The following is a 21,725-nucleotide window of genomic DNA, read 5'->3' as shown; positions in this document are numbered from 1 at the left end:
CCTCTGCTGTAGGACTGCTGAGGTCCACTCCAGGCCCTGCTTGCCTGGGGATCACCTGCAGCAGCTGCAGAACAGTAAGGGTTGCTACCAGTTTCTTCTTCTGCTATCTTTGTCCCAGAATGATGCCCGTCAAATGTCAGTCTGATCAGTCTTTTGTCAGGTGACTCTTCGGATATACGGGGGTCAGGGAGCTGCTTGAGGAGACAGTCTGTTCTTTATAGGAGCTCAAGTGTTGAGCTGTGAGGTCCATTCTTCTTTCAGAGCTGCTAGGCAGGTATGTTTAAGTCTGCTGCAGCAGAACTCATAACCTGCCTTTTTTTCCCCAGGTGCTCTGTCCCAGGGAGTTAGGGCATTATTTATGAGTGTCCGTTGTATTGCTGCCTTTTTTTTTTCCAGGGATACCCTGCCCAGCAAGGAGGCAGCCTAGTCCCTGTCTGCCTGCAGAGGTTTTGTTGAGCTCCACCCTGCTGCTATTGAGCTTCCCTGTAGTCCTGTTTATATGGGTGTGGTTAGAACTGCCTCGGCAATGGTGGCCTGCCTCTGTAATGGCAGACTCTCTCTGTTATGGTGGGTTGCCTTGGCAATGGTGAGTTGCATCGGCAACAGCAAGCTGCCTCAGTAATGGCAGACTACCTCCGTAGGGTTGGTGTGCCTCGGTAATGGCGGACACCCCTCCCCCACCAAGCTGCACCATCCTGGGTTCAGCTGTGCTTGTCGTGAAACTCTCAACTTTGAGCCTTTTCAATTGCTGGTTTTTTTTGTTTGTTTTTGTGGGGGTGGGACCCACCGAGCCTGATCACCTGGCTCCCCACCTCAGAGCCTTTTTTTTTTAAGTTGAATGGTTGACTCTCTCCTAGGTGTTCCAGTCACCTGCTGAAAGGGCACTGGGATCTGTGTGATTTCCCATGCCATGACCCACTGCACAGGCTGAAACAATGGCACTGCCTGGGAATCTCCTGGCAGCTTAAAAGGGCAACCAGACCAGTGTATTTTGTATGGAGAGCCATCATGCTGTGGCACTGGCAAAACAGCTGCGCTGGCCAAAACAGCCATGCTGGTGACCCATAGGGCTCCTCCACCTAGGAATCTCCTGGTCTGTGGGTAATAAAGATCCATCTAGAAATGTGGCGTCCACTCACCCTCTTTGCTTTCACTGGGAGCTGCAATCCTTAGCTGCTCCTAAAAGGGCCATCTTGGAACTTCCAAGATCATCTTTCTTAATACAGCATAGGAATTTACAGCTATAAATTTTCCTCTAAACACTGTTTTACTGCATTCCATAAATGTTTGCATGTTGTACCTTGGTTTTCATTCATCTCAAAGGATTTTCTGATTTTACTTTTTATTTTTCCTTTGATGCACTGATTATGTTGGTGCATGTCGTCTAATTTACACATATTTGTGAGTTTCAATTTTTTATGCTATTGATTTATAATTTTTTCCACTGTATTTAGAGAAAATGCTTTGTATTCTGTCTGTCCTATGAAATGTATTGAGGTTTCTTTTATGACTTAGCATATTGTCTATCCTAGAGAATATTTTATATGCTCTTGAGAAGAATGTATATTCTGTTATTATGAGTGGAGTGTTCTATGTTGCCTGTTAGGTATAGTTGGCTCAAGTTCATTAATTCTTCTTCCCAGTTAAACCTACTGTTAGGCCCCACTAGTTAATCTTTTTTATTTCAGTTATTGGACTTTTCAACTTCCTAATTTACACTTGACTCTTTGATAACTTAAATCTCTTTTTTTATGTTTCTCTTTTTGATGCAACATTTTTATCATACTTTCATTTACTTCTTTAACATGGTTTCATTTTTATAATGGCAACCTTAAAGTCTTTTTTTTAAATAAATTATACATCTCGTTCTGTTATAGACAGTATTTGTTGCCTACTTTGTTTCCAGTTCACGAGTGATATGGTTTGGCTCAGTGTCCCCACGGAAATCTCATGTTGAATTGTAATCCCCATATGGAGGTGATTGGATCATGGAAGTAGTTTCTAATGATTTAGCACCATCCTCTAGTGCTGTTTTGAGAGTGAGTTCTCAAGAGATCTAGATGGTTAGAAGCGTGTGGCTCCTTCCCCTTCACTTTCTCTCTCTGTCCTGCTCTACCATGGTGAGACATGCTTGCTTCCCCTTTGCCCTTCCACTGTGATTTGAAGTTTCCTGAGGTTTCAAAACTGCAAAACTGTGAGTCAATTAAGCCTCTTTTCTTCATAAATTATCCAGTCTCAGGTATTTCTTTATAGCAGTGTAAAAACAGACTAATACAGTGAGTGATACTTTTGTGCTCTATGTGCATCTTATAATTTTCTATTGGAAACTGGAAAATTTAGATAACATATCATAGCCTCTCTGAGTACTGGACCCATTTTCTGAGGCTTATTACTGTTAATAGTTTTTATATATTTTTTGGTGACTGGATTATTTTTGTGTGATCTACTTACCCTGCACATGTTTGGTCTCTAATGTTTTCCTCAGAGAGAGACAAAACTTTGACTATGCCCACAGTCACTATGGGATGACAGTTGTTTTGGTAGACAGTTGTTTCTCTTTCTCTGAGCACAATGAGTTGTTGAAATTCACTAATTACTGGCAATTGTGCCATTTTTTATAACAGTGTCTTGGAGTAATGAATTTATCTAAAAATTTACCCAATAAAATATTGACCTCTTTAAAGAAATAATATCTGAGATCAGTGTATTTTTGTTCTGACTTCATGAGAGCTTCTCTCAGATGTCTTGTTTTCTGGTGTTTACTTGCAAACTTGCTGATTTATAATTTAGCCTGTATCTTGAATATCCTCCTAATATAAGTTTACCACAAACTCCATTGTTCTTAGGAGCACCTTTATGCTTACTCTTTAGCCTCTGTCACAAATGAAGTCAGTTCTTTTGGGAAGAGTTTGGCCTGTTTCTCTATGGGCAAAACATGTGACCCTGGGCTTTGGGGCTGGGGTAAAAACAACAGCAATCTTCTGAGTGAGACCTTCACTCTAGAAGCTAATTGCTTGCCTCGTCTGGTGCAGTTGCTTTAATATTCACAACATGCAACTTTCAGGGTAGAGTCTATTCCACTAGTGGAGGCTGGGCAGAAGGGAGTCCTTACCTCTCAACTGCACTCTACAGAGACTTAACCTCAACAACAGATAGCTGGGACAAGATAAGAAATATTGATGTCCTCCTGGACCTCCTGGGAGGAAATTCCTTCATCTGGCTGCTATCAGAAGAGGGAACATTATGTTCTTTGCTACAAGAATCTATACTAAAGGCTCTGCCTTACTGAGCTGAGATGAGGAACAGTGAGAGTAGTCTAGACCAAGTTTCACAGATTTTGCCTGTCTTAATATATTTTCATACATAGATGTCCTTGAATAGATGGCTTCTTCATTTGTTGTTTACCTTTAGTATTATTTCCAGAGGCTCTAAATTATTGTTTTCTGTTTCGTTATATAATTTTTTACCAATTTCACTGGGAATTGGGTCAACAGAGTTTCTCATATGGTCATGATGATTTGATCTCAGGCAATACCTTTTATTAAATGGAAAAGTGTCCACAGTTGTCTTCCACTTTCCATATTTTCTCAGTGTGCAGCATTCCTGACTGTTCTGTGGGGAGTCTGTGTACATGTAATTGCTTTCCTCCCTTCTTTTAGTGATATTAACTTCTCTGGTAACCAATAGCAATCAGAATTTGGAGTATAGTAAGAGCTGGTGATATATATATATCCAAATAATAGAATATTATATTTGTTTATTACTGTCTAATTTATGTTATGCTACCTTATTTGTTTTTAACTAGAAATGCACTTGTTTTGAAAAAAGATTAGGCTTATATTAGTATCTCTAAGGGAGAGTCTCTGAGAAAGCAGAAGAAGAGTATTAGCAGGCAGAACATTTTTAATTAATCATGATGACTATAAAATATGGGATTAATAGATTAACGTGTCTCATATGTTTCTCATTATTTTGTCAAAACAAAATATATAGTGTTAATGTGGTTTTAATATTTCACTGCTTAAATGGCATCAGCATTCAAACTGCTTCTGCAATGTTTACTGTAGCAGATTCCACATTGAGAACAAATGTCCTACTAGATCAAATTCAGAAACAATGTTTGGTTCAATGATAATGGCTTCTGTTGGTAACTTCAACAGTTTATGAAATGCTGGCATATAAATACTAGTTTTACATTTATTTTCTCTCATTTTGTAAAGTATATAAAACCGAGAGTTCACCCAGTGGCATCAGTAAATGACAGAACCTGGACTCAAACTCTATTTCTTGTGCCTACTGCATTTGATAATCTTCAAGACACACACATTATCAACAAATATGTACCTACATCCTAATAGGATCTTCTTACCCTGCTGCTGGCTCATGCCTTTTGTGATTGGATTTGGAGTCTAAAAGTTGTGGGACTCCTAAGACAATAAAAGATGCCACAGTTTCTAATTCCAAATGCCTAATCTCTGGTCTGAATTGGAACTGTCCTTCTCCAACCACCACTTTCTACTTCCACTATAGCAGTTGCCTTTTCTAAGAGATTTCTCAGTATTCTGAGTTTACCTCTGTTAACAGCACTTATCACCTGACTATAAACATTACTTCTGACTAAAATTCACACAGTGAAGCACATACCAGATAGTCAAAGAAGATTGTTGGGTGAAGAAATGACTATTCATGAAAATTGGTATTGCTGTATCTACTTTTAATTAGTTTATTTTTCCAGGTACTTGATTTTTATTTTTACCCTGTTTAGCCTATTGGTCATTATTATTGTTCCTTTTTAATAATTTCTTTAAACCATCATAATTTATTTGCTTCTTTGCTTATGAGAGTATTCCCAGGGTAACTGGAGAAAGTAGGTAAAATATAATACCAACAAAAAGAGGAAATAGAAGATTCTCTAGTATAATTTGCAAATTAAAAATCTTCATCAAATTTCTAAAAGAAATGTGATGCCAATGTTATTGTACTTTAGGGGATCAAAAAATATTTGCTAAATGAGTGAACAAAGGGGAAATCACTAAATATTCACAATGATGAAGAAAAATGGGCAGGTACAGAATCCAAAGTAATTCTGTACCAACACCAGATGAAGCAGAAAGAGAAGGTAACTATTACTAGAGGTTACATAATTATCTGAAGACTTGTTTTGCAGATCTGGGTAACTGAGAAACAAGTAAAATTTAAACAGTCCTCTAATAGTTAATATTGAAGATGGGAAACATTTTTTTTAAATTAAAGTGTTATTTATAGGTTTTAAAATTTGTTTACATATATCAAAATTTTATATTTATAGATTACAAATTGCATATTACATATTAAATAACATGTTACAGAATAGACATGGTTTAGCTTTGTGTCCCCACCCAAATCTCATCTTGAATCATAATCCCATGATTCCCATGTGTCCTAGGAGGGACCTGGTGAGAGGTCACTGGGTCATGGGGGAAGTTTTCCCTGTGTTGTTCTCATGATAGTGAGTTCTCTTGAGATCTGATAGTTTATAAGCTTCTGGCATATCCCCTGCTGGCACACATTCTCTCTCCTGCCACCCTGTGAAGAGGTGCCTTCTGCCATGATAGTAAGTTTCCTGAAGCCTCCCCGGCCGTACAGAATGGAGTTAATTAAACCTCTTTTCTTTATAAATTTCCCAGTCTTGGGCATTTATTCATAGCAGTGTGACAATGAACTAATCCAGTAAATTGGTACCAGGAATAGGATGCTGCTTAAAGGATGCTCCAAAATGTGGAAGCAACTTTGGAACTGGGTAACAGACAGAAATTGAAACATTTTGGAGGGCTCAGAAGAAGATAGAAAAATGTGGGAAAGTTTGGAACTTCCTAGAGATTTGGAGGTCTCAGAAGAAGATAGAAAGATGTGGGAAAGTTTGGAACTTTCTAAACAGTTGTTGAATGGCTTTGACCAAAATTCTGATAGTGATATGGAAAATGAAGTCTAGATTGGTCTTTGATGGATATGGGGAACTTATTGGAAACAGAAATAAAGGTGACTTTTGCCATGCTTTATCAAAGAGACTGGTAGCATTTTACCCCTGTCTTAGAGATCTGTGAAACTTTGTACTTGAGAGAGATGACTTAGATGTGTGCCTGGAAAAGCCACAGGCCCTCAATGCCAGTCCCTGAAAGTAGACAGGAGTGGGGCTGTTCCCTGCAAAGCCATAGGAGCAGAGTTCCCCAAGGCTGTGGGAGCCCATCTCTTGTATCAGCATGATCTGGATATGAGACATGGAAAAAATTTCTCAGCAGTAAAGTGTTTAGAGGTGACAGAGTATGAAAGTTTGGAAAATTTGCAGCCTGATGATGCAGTAGAAAAGAAAAACTCATTTTCAGGGGGATAAATTCAAGCCCACTGCAGAAATTTGCATAAATAATGAGAAGCCAAATATTAATTGTCAACACAATGGGGAAAATATCTCCAAGGTATGTCAGAGATCTCATAGCAGCTCCTCACATCACAGGCCTGGAGGGCTAGGAGAGAAAACGCTATTGTAGAATAGGTCCAGGGCTCCCCTACTGTGTGTAGCCTCAAGACTTGGTGCCTAGACACTCCAGCCATGGCTAAAAGGAGCAAAGGTACAGCTTAGGCCATTGCTTCAGCAGGTACAAGCCCTGAGCCTGGGCAGCCTTCACGTGGTGTTGGCCAAAAACAAGAATTGAGGTTTGGGAATCCTTGCTTAGATTTCAGTGGCTGTATGGAAATGCCTGGATGTCCAGGCAGAGGTGTACTGCAGGGGCAGAGCCCTCATGAAGAGCCTCTACTATGGCAGTGCAGAGGAAAATGTGGGATTGATAGCCCCACACAATTTTCTACTGGGGTACTACCTAATGGAGTTATGAGGAGAGGGTCAGTGTCCCCCAGACCCCAAATGGTAGCTCCACCAACAGCTTGCACTGTGTGCCTGGAAAAGCCACAGGCCCTCAATGCCAGTCCCTGAAAGCAGCCAGGAGTGGGGCTGTTCCCTGCAAAGCCATAGGAGCAGAGCTCCCCAAGGCTGTGGGAGCCCATCCCTTGTATCAGCATGATCTGGGTATGAGACAAGGAGCCAAAAGACATCATTTTGGAACTTTAAGACATAATGACTACCCTGTTGGATTGGATTTTGAACATCCATGGGGCCTGTAGCCCTTTTGTTTTGGCCAATTTTTCCCATTTGGAAAGGGTGTATCTACCCAATGCCTGTTCCCCAGTTGTATCTAGGAAGTAACTAACAGATTTTTGATTTTACAGACTCATGGGCAGAAGGGACTTGCTTTGACTCAGATGAGACTTTGAACTGTGGACTTTTGAGTAAGTGCTGAAATGAGTTAAGAGTTTGGGAGACTTTTGGGAAGGCATGATTGTGTTTTGCAATATAAGGACATGAGATTTGGGAGGGACTGGGGCAGAATGATATGGTTAGGTTCTATGTCCCCACCCAAATTTCATCTTGACTTGTGGATCTCATAATCCCCATGTGTTTGAAGGCAGAACAGGTGGAGATAATGGAATCATGGGAGTGGTGTCTCACATGTTTTCTTAAAGTGAATGAGTCTCATGAAATCTGATGGTTTTATATGCATCTGACACCTCTCCTGCTTGCACTCCTCTGTCCTGCCACCCTGTGAAGAAGGTGCCTGCTTCTCCTTTGCCTTCCTCCATGATTGTAAATTTCCTGATGCCTCCCCAACCTTGTGGAACTTTGAGTCAATTAAATCTCTGCTCTTTATAAATTACCTAGTCTCAGGTATTTCTTCACAGCAGTGTGAGAATGAACTAATACAATAATCTAATAGCATAATGCTATTAAAATAATTTTTGTAAATCAGTATTTATATGCAAAGAAAAATTGCAATATATTTTTATTAAGTAGTTTATACAAAAAAAGCCTTCTGTGTTTATCAGAAAAAGTAAATATGTAGATATACATATATGTATAGAAAACTCTCTGGAAAGGTAGGCAGTTAGGTTAAAGTAGAAGTTTTATGGTTTTTCTGGTATCTTTTTTAAGTTGCATATTTAAAAATGAAATAATAAATCTATTTTAAATTTTGAAAAACAAAATGAAACAGTCTGGCTATTCTCAACAATTTGTGTTGTGCTTTTAATACTGCCTGCTGCTAATATTCAATGATATTAAATAGTACCTGGGGCTTACACAGGGAGAAAGAATGTCTGGCACGAGACACAGAAAATGAGAATTGATTTAGAAAAAAAAGGAACCTTCCCAGAAATATTTAAAAGTCATAATTAGGTTCCAAGGGAAGGCTATCTCTTCCTCCTTAAAAATTTCTCTTTATTAACATTGCCTGGCATATGAGGAATTTGAGAACATGGGGCCCCTGAGGTTGAAGAAACAATGAAAAAAAGTGCTATATCCCAGGGGTGAGAGTAGGAGAAAGAAAGATGAGAAGCTGATCGATTAGTCTAAAATGGTACTCATTGGCATCTCTCAAGTAAAGTACTACATAATCTACTTACCTGCTTTTTAAGTTTTAAAGCAAAGTAGAATCAATTATTTTGAAATTTGCTTAAATAAGCTCCTTGAAATTTCTTCCATGTCTTTCAAATGATTAAACAAACATAAAAATAGATAATCTATTTTTAATATATTTCTCCCCAATATAACCAGTTGTTGCACAATATGGTGATTATGAACTGCTAAAATTCATTAATTACATTTTGAAAACATTAAATAATTAAAGTCAATTTGAATTTTTTAGTCCTCAAATTAGTACATTTTTAAACAGGAAAAGATTACCTCGGGGGTGGGTTACAACTCAACAGAGAACTCTATAATTTTTATGGTATTATTGTTGACAAATGTAAAATGATATAATGAATAAAAAACAGAAATAAAAAATTTAAAATATAGAGTTTAAATTTTTCCTCTAAATTATTAATTCTGTAAAGGTGTTACTGTATTATGCAAAAAAAATCAATACATTTAAGAATAAAGTCAAATTGATGTCAAAGTTAATGAATAATAAATAATATAGTATATAGTTTTCAAATCATTGTATTAATAACAGATAATCAAAGAGAATATCATCCAAGAGATTAATTGAAATGACTGAAATTTTGGTGGCAGCTGATTTATGGGTTTATAGTTTGACCTCCTTGGTTGCATATGAGGCAGTTTTCTTGAAAACTTAAGACCCTAATTGGGAATGTATTAGACCATTCTCGCACTGCTATAAGAAATACACGAGACTGGGTAATTTAAAAAGGAAAAGAGGTTTAATGGACTCACTGTTCTGCATGGCTGATAGGCCTCACAATCATGGCATAATGCAAAGAAGAAGCAAAGGCATGTTGTACATGGGTGGCAGGCAAGAGAACATGTGCAGGGGAACTGCCCCTTATAAAACCATCAGATCTCATGAGACATTCACTATCACCAGAACAGCATGGAAAAAACCTGCCCCTATGACTCAGTTATCTCCCATTGGGTCCCTCCTATGAAATGTGAGGAATATGGGAGGTACAATTCAAGATGAGACTTGGGTAGGGACACAGTCAAACCATATTAGTGTAGTTGCTTTCAGATAAACCTTAGGAACTAGCTTATAGTTGTTTACAAAAAGCATGCTTTCTTTGATTTAGAAATCCCAAAGGGAGAAAGATGATAAACACGCAATTGAATCATTTTCTGCTTTTAGCAGCATAAAATATTGTTATTAAAATAAATAATAACTGGCACTGTTTACTTTCTAATGCTTGTATACCTATCTTAATCATTGTATTATTCAGAAACTTGTTAAGCAAATTCAGACTTCTGACTATAATTGGGTATTTCCCTCACCAAACTTTATCTGCTTTCCATCTTTTTATTTCAGATTTCATCATACTTGCTTTGAACTTTGAATTAGTCAAAATTATTCAGTCTCTATCTCTGATTTTTAATTCCATAGGTCACACTTTAAATCTTATTTAAGACTCTTTAGAGAAAAATTTAATAGGGGCTTTCCTAATATTCCTATTATTTATATTAAAATGTTGGATAACTATAAACTATAAGTGTATACTAGTGTTATTGTCATTCTTTCATTTTTTCAAGAAAAAATGATGTTTTAAATTAAAGTTGGAAGTAATATGGACTAACGGAAGTGATAGAAATCATTGCTACCATTAATTCATCGTTATATGACTCACATTTAGTGGGAAATACATGATTAACATCAAAACTTCAGCAATCCAGCATGTTAAAACAATTTTAAATATGGCTTTAATTTTTATGGATTGAATGAAGAAACAACCATAGAGAAAAAGCTTTCCTGGTAAGTAACAATGATTTTCTGATGTACAATGACTACATACATTAGTATTGGAGTGAGATGTACCCGAACTATTTTTCAAAACTGTATTAATTTTTAATCACAGAAGTGCCTCTTACATACATTTTCATGATAAGAATTAAAATACAATAGATGAATTGAAATCTAAATCTTTCTTCACCTCCAATCCCAGTTACTTTACAGAAATAATTATTGTCAAGTTAGATATATTGCCCCAGAGTTTTTCTAAACTTTTATATAGATACATCCTATAAATATATTATAGCATTAGTAGATATAAATTGAGTTCCATGGAAAACATTGTTTTTATTGATATGTTGTTCACTCAACAATATGTTAGGAGTTTCCCATAGCTAGCAATTAACATGAAAGTTTGTTTTCATTCATATGCTATAAGAATCAGTACAATAATAGTGAAATAAATATCCTTGTGTTACCTTCATTAAACAAACGTAGTAAAATTGCTAACTCTCAGTGTATTTGCATTTTTTGTGTTTATGGAGCACTTATGTATGTACTTAGCTGTCTTATAAATGTGAGGTAGGCTGTTATTTATTTATTTTACATACAGGGACACTAAGACATAGGGAGGTTAAATATTTATAATAAAAATATGAAAACTGAGGCTTGAGAGATTAAGGAACCAGCTGAAGATTACATGGAGATAAAGTAACAGAACAGGGATTTGAACCCAGAGTATGTCTGCACACTTAACTGTGTTGCTATACTGTCTCTATAACAGATACTACCAAACTGAACAAGTAACAAAGCAGATTTTCACCATTCCTAGTGAGGAAGGTGATCAGCAGGACTTATTTTCTTAGTATTCATCACAATTCCACTGTTCAAAATAGGATGCATTAAAGAAATCAACCAAAACCAGCTAAAATCAAGATGGCGATGAAAGCAAGCTAAAGTTGCCCTCACTGCTCATTATATGCTAATTATTATACATTAGCATGCTAAAAGATACTCCCACCAGGGGCATGACAGTTTACAAATGCCATGACAACACCCAGAAATTACCTTACATGATTTAAAAGGGGAAGAACCCTCAGTTCCAGGAACTCCCCACCCCTTTTCCAGAAAATGTGTGAATAACCCACCCTTTATTTAGCATATTGTTAAGAGTTGTTATAAATATATTTAGCCAGGAATCCTTGAGTAGTACTCTGCCTATGAGGTAGCCCTGCTCTTGGGGCAGCCATTTTCCTGTACTCTGTTGCTCTAATAAACTTGCTTTGCTTTGTCTTCACTCTGTCAGCTCACTCTTAAAGGTATTCATGTCTGAAGACCTGAATCCCATCTGGCTGAGCCCCAGTTTTGAGATTTGACTGCATCATTAGCACTGTATTTGACTTTCCATTACCTTTCACCGTTACCAATACTTGATATTATGAAATGTTTAAATACTTGCCAATTTGATGAACAAAAAAGTGTCTTTTTAATTTTAATTTGCAATTTCACAGACTTCTGTTAATGTTGAACATCATTTTATAGTTTATTGGACATTTGTATTTCCTTTCTATGTGAATTATTTTTAATATCTTAAAACAGAAGATTAGAGGTAAAGGTGAACTGAAATCATACTCTGGATCTATCTTTTACTACACACACACAAACACACACACACTCTCTCTCTCTTTCTCACTCTAAGGAGTTGATACGTGTTTCTGTATGTGTAAAGTTAATATCTACAAAATACATAAAATATGCAGTTAATATGTGCACATGTGTAATACAAACAAATGATTTGAAAATGTACAGTATGGACTTGGTGCTTATGAACAATACATATTGTTCTAATTATTGTCTGCTTGTCCCCTCTGGGTCCACTGTCTATTTTTCTGTCTCCTGCCTTGAGAGAACGACCTCTGTGGACTGCATCACATTGGCTGCTTTCCCCTTTGGCTTCTGGTTGTCTGTGTCAACGGGAAAAACTGCAGAAGATCAGAGGGCAGTAGGAGAGACAAGCCTGGTATTTATCTCTTTTCTTCACTGTTGTCTCACCGTGGTTCTGGCAGTGGTTACCCACACCACAGCCACAGTTCCTGTAGGGCAGATGTCTTGCAGGGCTATAGCTCTCACTGGATTTAGCCTCCCATTGTCCTACCTCCTGAATGTTTCCTAACCCTTGTTGGTCCCATTACTCTGCCCACTCTTCTGCAAGTAGTCTTTTCATTGAAATCTCCTTAGTTAAATGATTTGGGGTATCTTATCTGTTTCCTGCCATGACACTACCTGGTATAATTTCTAATTAGGGAACTAATGACATCCTAATATAAAAGTAGCTACAAAAATGTCTTTCCTGATTTTGATCTAAATCCTCCTCTTTAGAAAATCAGATTGTACATAATCTACTTATTTATTCCACATCAAGCAGATTCACGCCAGTCAGGACTGTGTTGGGTACTTGTACATCTCACAGCTGTGATTCTTTCTAGTGAGAGTAAAATTTGAAGTTCAAGCTGATGTTTAGATAATTTCACCAATTGTTTTGTGTAGTTTAGGCTGATGTCCCAAACATTATATTTATTTTTTACTTTGTAAAATTTTGAAAATATACAAAAGTACATGGAATAATATAATGAACCCACATATACCCATAAGTCAGTTTTAATAATCATAACACATGGCCAATCTAATTTTATACATACCTCCATCCACTTGCCACCTTCCATATTATTTTGACAAAGTCATATATTTTGTCAGGTATGTCTAAAAGGTCAGGAATCTTTTAAATATTTCTAGCCATTCACCATTGTTACAAATAAAAAGAGTAATGATTTCTTTATGTCATCAAAATGTACAGTGCTCAAAATTTCAATTCTTATTTTTTAATAGTTTGAATCAAGATTTTCATATGGTTCTCATTTTTCAATTGGTTATCATGTATTTTAATTCTGTTTTCATCTGTAGTTTACACATTCATTTCTCTTTTCTCCCGTGCAAGCTATTTGTTTGAAGAATTTCTCACCATTTTAAATTTGCTCTTTAATTGGAAATCTCCGTAGTGTTATGCAATATGTCTCTCTAAACTTCATTTCCTGTTAAACTGGTAGTTAGAAAGTGGTAGGGCTTTGTCAGATGCAGGTTAGTTTTTTGCTTGTTTTTCAAGGAACCATTTCATAGGTGGTGGTAGTTTATTCTTCCATCAGGAAACACCTAATCTCTAGTTGCCTCTCTTTAGTTGGTGTTAGTAGCCATTGATTCTCAAAGTGCAGTTCCATTTGTTGTTGCAAAATGGTAAGAGCTATATTCTACTGTTTCTACTTCATTTATTGGCAGAAATACTTCTGTTAAGAAAGAACTCAGATGCAAAATTTTTCATCTACTATTTGGTACCATTCATGTTGGAAAGGCAAAAAAAAACCCTCAATTTTTCAATTACTATCTTCAAAATCTTGAGTTGCTTTATTATACCCTTCAGTAGTGACTACTTAATGTATTTTAATATCATTATGAATTCATGTATTAAAAATATTGATGTGCTTCAGTTATTCTTATTGACAGTTAAATTGCTTTATCTTTGGTGAGTGGGAGCTTCTTCAAGTTGGTTATGTCTGACTGACATAATTCTAATAACCTTTGACAGCTTTCTTGCTATCTGATGTTCTAAACTCATCTTACACATTCCTGGCCCTAGATTGGAAATCAATTTCTTCTCCAAGAATCCCTATTTCATTGATTTATTTATCTAACTGATAAATGGTTTTTCAAGATCAGAATCTGGGCACTAGGGGTATTACCATTATTTTGCTCTTTGCTTCTTTCAATTAGGTGAATTCAGTGAAAAAAATAAGGCATAAAATACATCATGAGTTCTCATTTATACCTTCAATTAAAATGCAAACTCAAAGTCAACATTTGAGTTACTTTTCTACTGAACCGAATGCAGGTCTCAAGTTAACTGAGAATAAGAATTAGAGCATCATGTAATTTTATTTGTGTTATAGTCCAAAAATGTGTATAGATATACAACGTTATATTACACTTTTCTTTATTGCACTTCACTGATACTGTTTTTTTACAAATTGAAGGTCATGGCAACCCTGTGTCTAGCAAGTTTATCAGTGCCATTTTCCCAGTATCATGTGTGGACTTCGTGTCTTTGTGTCCATTTTGATAATTTTCACTATAATTCAAACTTTCTCATTATTATTTTATATCATGGTGATCTGTGATCAGTGATCTTTGATGTTACTACTGCAAGTGTTCTGGGGTACAAAGAACTGCACTTATATAAGATGGCAAACATTTTAAAATAACTTTATTTTACTTTCAGTGAAACATGTGCAGGTTAGTTCTATGGGTAAATTGCATGTTGTAGGGGTTTGGGGCACATATTGTTTTATCACCCAGGTAAAAATTGTAGTACCCTTTCAGTAGTTTTTCAGTCCTCAACCTCCTCCCACTCTTCACTTTTAAGTAGGCCCAGTGTCTATTGTACCTTCTTTGTGTACTCAATGTTATCTCTTACTTATAAGTGAGAACATATGGTATTTATATTTCTATCTCTGCCTTAGTTTGCATAGGATAATGCCCTGTAGCTCAATCCATGAGGCCAGAAAACCAAAAGCAAGCATGGGATCTCATTCTATTTTATCGCTGCATAGTATTCCATGCTATATATGTGTTACATTTTCTTTATCCAGTCTACCATTATGGGGCATCTAAGTTGATTCTGTGTCTTTGCTGTTGTGAATAGTGCTGCAATGAACATACACATTCATATGTCTTTATGGTAGAACAATTTATATTTCTTTGGGTATATTCCCAATAATGGGATTGCTGGGTCAAATGATAGTTCTGTTTTAAGTTCTTTGAGAAATTTTCTCCAAAGTAGCTGAACTAATTTAACCACCAGCAGTATATATGTTTTCCCTTTTCTCTGCAGTGTTGCCATCATCTTTTATTTTTTGACTTTTCAATTACAGCCATTCTGCCATTTCCCCATCTCTCTCCCTCTCCTCAGGCCTCTCTATTCACTAGGACACAATAATATTAAAATTAGGCCAAGAAAAAACCCTACAATGACTTCTAAGTCTCTATTCACTAGGACACAATAATATTAAAATTAGGCCAAGAAATAATCCTACAATGACTTCTAAGTCTTCAAGTGAAAGAAAAAGTTGCACATCTCTCACTTTAAATCAAAAGTTATAAATGGTTAAGCTTAGTTAGGAAGGTATGTCAAAAGCTGAGATAATCCAAAAGGTAGGCCTCTTGTACCAGTTAGCTAAGTTGTGAATGAAAGGAAAATTTATCAAAGGAGATTAAAAGTGCTATTCCAGTGAACACATATATGATAAGAAAATGAAACAGCTTTATTGCTGATATGAAGTAAGTTTTAGTGTTCTGGATAGATTAAACCAGCCACACATTCTCTTAAGCGAAAACTTAATCCAGACTAAGACCCTAGCTTTCTCCAATCCTATGAAGACTGAGAGAGGTGACAAAGTTACAGAAGAAAAGTCTGAAGCTACTGGAGGTTAGTTCACAAATTTTAAGGAAAAAAGCTCTTTCTATAATACAAACATGAGAGGTATAGTAGCAAGTGCTGATTGATCTACAACCTGGAGCAAGTTATCCAGATGATCTAGCTAAGATAATGAGAAAGATGGCTTCACTAAATCACAGATTTTCAATATAGACAAAACAGTTTTCTATTGGAAGAAGATGCCATATAGGACTATCTTAGAGAGGAGAAGTCAACTCCTGTCTTGAAATCTTAAAACGACAGTTTGACTCTCTTGTTAGGAGCTAATGTACCTGGTGACTTTAAATTGAAGCCAATACTCATTTACCATTCTGAGAGTCCTAAGGCTCTTAATAATTATGCTAAATTGACTCTGTCTGCCCTCTGTAAATGAAATAACAAAGCCTGTATGACAGTTATTCTGTTTATAGCATGGTTTACTGAATATTTTAAGCCCACTGTTGAGATCTCCCGCTCAGAATACAAAAGATTTTTTTCAAAATATTACTGCTCATTGACAATGCAGTTAGTCACCAAAGAGCTCTGATGGAGATGTACAAAGAGATTAATGTTGTTTTTATGCCTGACAACACAATATCTATCCTGCAGTTCTTGGATCAAAGAGCGATTTTGACTTTCAAATATTATTATTTCAGAGATACATCTTGTAAGTATCTAGCTGCCATATATAAGAATTTGAGAAATCTGGGTGAAGTAAATTGAAGAACTTCCTCAGAGGAAGAATTAAATGCAGATGCAGTTCACATAGCAAAATAAATAGAATTAGATGTGAAGGCTGAATACATGACTGAATTACTGAAATTTTATAAAACTTTAACTGATGAGAAGTTAATTTATGCCATTGCTTCTGGTGGATGAACAAAGAAAGTGTTTTTTTTTTTTGAGATGGAATCTACTCCTGGTAAAAATGCTGTGAACATTATTGAAATAACAGCAAAAGATTAAGATTATTAATTAAATTTAGTTGATAAAATAGTGACAGGGTTTTAGAGAACTGAATTTTGAAAGAAGTTCTACTGTGAGTAAAATGCTATCAAACAGCATCACATGCTACAGAGAAATCTTTTGTGAGAAGAAAAGTCAATTGATGTGCTGACTTCATTGTTATCTTATTTTAAGAAATTGCCTCACAGCCAAGTAGAGTGGCTCATGCCTATAATTAAAAGTGCTACTCCAGCAAACACACATATGCCAAAGCATGAGGATTCCTTGAGGCCAGGAGTTTGAGACCAGCCTGGGCAACACAATGAAACTTGGTCTCTACAAAAAATAATATAAAAAATTAGCTAGTTATCATGGCACAAGCCTGTAGTCTTAGCTACCTGGGAGGCTGAGGCAGGAGGATGACTTGAGTCCAGGAGTTCAAGGGTGTAGTGAGTTATGATCCTGTCATTGCACTCCAATCTGAGAAACAGAGCAAGACCATGTCTAAAAAGAAACAAAGAAATTGCCACAGTCACTCAGCCTTCAGCAACCACCACTCGGATCAGTAAGCAACCGTCAATATGGAGGCAAGACCCCCAACCAGCAAAAACATTATCACTTGCTGAATGCTGAAATAATTGTCGGTATTTTTTAGCAATGAAATATTTTTAAATCAAGGCATGTATATTTTTAAGACATAATGCTATAACACACTTAATATAATCAAGTATTATATAATTATAACTTTTGTATGTTCTGGGAAACCAAAACATTTGCATGACTTACTTTATTGCAATGTCTGTCTTATTGCAGAGCTGGAGTGGAACCCACCATATTGCTGAGGAATACCTGTATATAACAATTTAAGAATACCAGTCATAGACTGGGTACGGTGGCCCATGCCTGTAATCCCAGTACTTTGGGAGGCCGAGATAGGCAAATCACTTGAGGTCAGGAATTCGAGACTAGCCTGGTCAACATGGTGAAACCCTGTCTCTACTAAAAATGAGAAAAATGAGCCTGGAATGGTGGTTTACATCTCTAATCCCAGCTACTTAGACGGCTGAGATAGGAGAATCGCTTGAACCTGGGAGGCAGAGGTTGCAGTGAGCCAAGATTGTGCCACTGTATTCCAGTCTGGGTGACAGAGTGAGATGCCATCCAATAAACAAATAAATAAATAAATAGGCATACCTGTAGTATCACTACCACCAGCAATGTTTACTTAAAATAGCTGAATTATGAGTATTATTATTGCACTTCTTTTTGTAGGTTATATCGGAGTCAAATTGTTATGCTTTGAAGCCACTGCCTTTTTGAAGCCACAATTATGCCTCTCTGTGTGGTTGTGCCATAAATAGTATTTTCATTTGGGTTTGGTTGTTTCCATATTTCTCTGAAGCCTTCTCTAACATTGCCCATGTCCAAAATTCTCTTGTTTTTTCTCAACTCTCACAGTTTTTACACAATACCACTAACCTTGATAAGGTACTTGATTATGTAGCAAATTAATATATATGGAACGCAGTTCAGTTATTGACATTTGCAGAGTGGGCTAAATCAGAAACCTGGAAGTAATTCTGGAATCTTCAATCCCTCCCCATCATTTTTTTCACAATGTTTTCCTACCTCTCTACTGAGAAATTCCATCAGTTTCTCCCTATTTGCACTACTTCTACCAAAGCAGTTTACATTTCTCTTGTTGCTGGACTTCCTTTCTAACTAGACCCCTTTCCCAAGTCTTGACTCGTATGCATCTATACCCAATATAACAACTTCAGTGATCTTTCTGAAAGGCAAATCACCTCATTTAAATCTGTCAGTGGCTTTCTATTGCTCTTAGGGCAAAATCCAAACTCATCAACATGGCGTATAAGACCTGTACATTCTGTCCCCAGGCTTATTTTAAGATTTTCCCCCTCCCTCAATCCTATGTCCCTTGAACAGCCTGCTTCAGTCACCCTGATTTCCTTGAAGCTCCTCTTGTGAGCATGTTCTACCTCTCCTCAGTATCTTTAGTCTGTTAGTCTTCTCTCTGCCAGGAAATGTGGTCTCCCTTCTGGCTCCCTTATCCTGGATAGCACTTCTCTAAGGTCTCAGCCTAGACATCACTCACTCACAACTTCCCTAGGTCAACAACTCTGAGCTAGCCATCCTTCCTTTGCTTTTCTATACCATAGTGTATTTTCTTTGTCGTGCACGTATGATTGCATGACACACAAGCATATTGCTCTTGATTGCCTATTTACTGTCTCCAGAGAGGAAACTCGAGAGCAATGGGTATATCCATTTCATTATATTTCTATTGCCTAGCACAATCCCAAGCATGAAAAGACATATAGTAAGCACTTATGGAAAAAAGGATGAAAGAAGAAAAGAAGGAAGGAAAGAAAACAGGGTAGAAGGGGAAAGGTAGGTAGGAAAGAAGGGATTACCCCATTTCATGTAAACTGTGACCCTTTTACAGCAGGCAGGATCTATGCCTCATAGGAACTTTATCAAAGTAACTCATAGACTCTCTCAATTGATTGAAAACACCCCTGGCACACTCCAGCCTTAGGGCCTTTGTAGATATTCTCAATGCTGAAAATGTCTCCTTTCAGATATCCACAAGGCTATATATCCTTCAACTTTTTCTACATTTTACTCAAAGTTTGCCTACTTTTATACTTGTATTGCTACCCATTCCTAGCAGGTCCTGTCATCTTTCTTCTCTTTCCTCCATAGCACTGATTCCCTTCTAAAATATTGTATTCATTTCCTGTTGCTGCATAGAAACTTATCACATATTTAGCAAGTTAAAATACTACCCATTTTTTAGCATACATTCTGAGGCTCTGAAGTTCAGCGTGGTGTGTTTGTGTGTTTTGTTTAGTGTCTCACAGAGCTAAAATCAAGGGATTGGCAGAGCTAAATTTTTGACTAGAGGCTCTAGGAAACACCTTTTTTGGAACTCATTTGAGTTGTTGGCAAATTCAGTTTCTTGCAGTTGCAGAAGTGATGTCCCCATTTTCTTGCTGGCTGTCAACCTGGGGCTATTCTTTGCTCCCAGAGGATCCTTCAGATTCTTACCATGTAGTCTTCCTCCATCTTCAGAGTCAGAATATTTCTCACATTGAATTTTTGTCACACTTTGGATCTCTGATTCTGTGTTTCTGAAGGTGTCATGTGATTAGGTCAGGTCTACCCAGATAATTCCCCTATCTTAAGTTCAACACATTTAGGACCTAAATTACTTTAAAATTATTTTCCCAGATAAGGTAAAATAATCACAGGAGTGATATATTTCATCGCATTCACAGGTTCTATCTCAACTCAAGGGCAGAGTATCACACAGGGCAAAGGTCACCAGTTAACATCTTAGAATTCTTTCTAATACAAATATGATACAGTTCCCTTGTTTATTTTTGTTTGGTGTCAGTCTCCCCTCATTAGAATAAAAGCTTAATGAGACCTGAGATGTTTATGTGTTTTGTCACTGATGTGTTTCAGTGGTGCTCAGAATGGTGTCTGAACTATCATAGATACTTAATAAATATTTCCTGAATGAGCAAATATCCCAGATGCCTGACATAAAATTTTTGCCATAAAATTTAAAGATATTTTGGAAAATTGTTGAAATGAAGAAATGAAGTTTTAATATCTATGGGGATATGAGTTAAACTTATGTATTTTTATAATTCAGTATATCTTAATTAATTCTTTGTGTGATGGTTTCTATTTATGCTTCCCCACTGTCACCTTGAACATGAAGAAGAGACAACCCTAGCTGACAAGGAAACAATTCACAGCAGCTTTCATAAAATATCGGTGTCATGTTTTATCTTCTTTGATCATTCTTCTAGACCTTGAAAATCCAAGAGATGCTGGCATGTTTTCTGTCTCTTTCTTCCTCTTTTTTTCTCTCTGCCTACCAAAAGGACACTAGTAAGAAGTGATTTAGCATGGCATTTATTCAGCCTAGTCGTTTAGACTTGAACTCTAATTGGCCTAATGAAGGAATTAGTTATGCATGGAGACTGAAAGATCAAATTTATAGTGCTCTAGGATAAAACAAAAACTGAACTTATAGTACAAGGTACTATTAGAATGAAAAGAATATATTAAGACATGCTGTTCTGGTAAAATAACACATTCTACAAAAGGAATGGAATATATTAAGAATCACATACCTAAATATAAAGCAGTTACATAGCATTGTAGAAACAAGATTTTCAAGAATGTGAATCAATTTCTCTATCACATGCTTGAGTCTTTTTTTACTCACAATTATTTTGAATTGTGATTTTGAATGGCACAAATGGAGTGACTTTCTAAAGTCATGTTGAGAATCAGTGATCTTAGATGCATTTAAACTTATGCATGTATATTTTTGAAACATGAGTTATGACTACATGATGAGAGACACTTAGTGGCTATATCACAACATTTAAATTTATTTGGTTTTGATTAAACTAAGCACATAAAGAGCAACAAAAGTGCTTTTAAAATTCTAGAAACTCATTCTTCTATTCAGATGAAGCATAACAGCAATGTACTTGGAAGATGTGTGAGAAAACATGTGAGGGTGGCAATATTCATTAAAAATCTAAATTTACTTAGTCTTTGTAAAGACATCTAAAATATTCTCTTATGAAAATTCAGGTGTATGTGACTAAAGGTAAATAGTAAGGCAAGAATGTACACTGTACCCTAATATGTAATAGAGAAAAAAATATTAAAATGCAATACATTAAAGAATTAGATATGTAAATTGAGGGAGAGATAAAACAAAATACAATTCAACAGCCTAAATTTTGACAGTAAAGCTATATATACTTAAATAGAATTTTACCTATGTTCCTTGTTAAGAAAAATATACAAATTTCAAAAGAAAACCATGTATAGTCCCATTTTTATAAAAACAAAGGTAACTGTACACATAAAGTTGTTTTTGCATAGGAACAAAATTTCAAGTAATACATACTAAATATGCACCTAAGCACAAAAAAGGG

The sequence above is a fragment of the Callithrix jacchus genome, chromosome 13 (genome assembly GCF_049354715.1).
Source record: "Callithrix jacchus isolate 240 chromosome 13, calJac240_pri, whole genome shotgun sequence".
Lineage (NCBI taxonomy): Eukaryota > Metazoa > Chordata > Mammalia > Primates > Cebidae > Callithrix > Callithrix jacchus.
The sequence above is the reverse complement of the archived record's forward strand: the minus strand, read 5'-3'. Positions refer to the sequence as shown.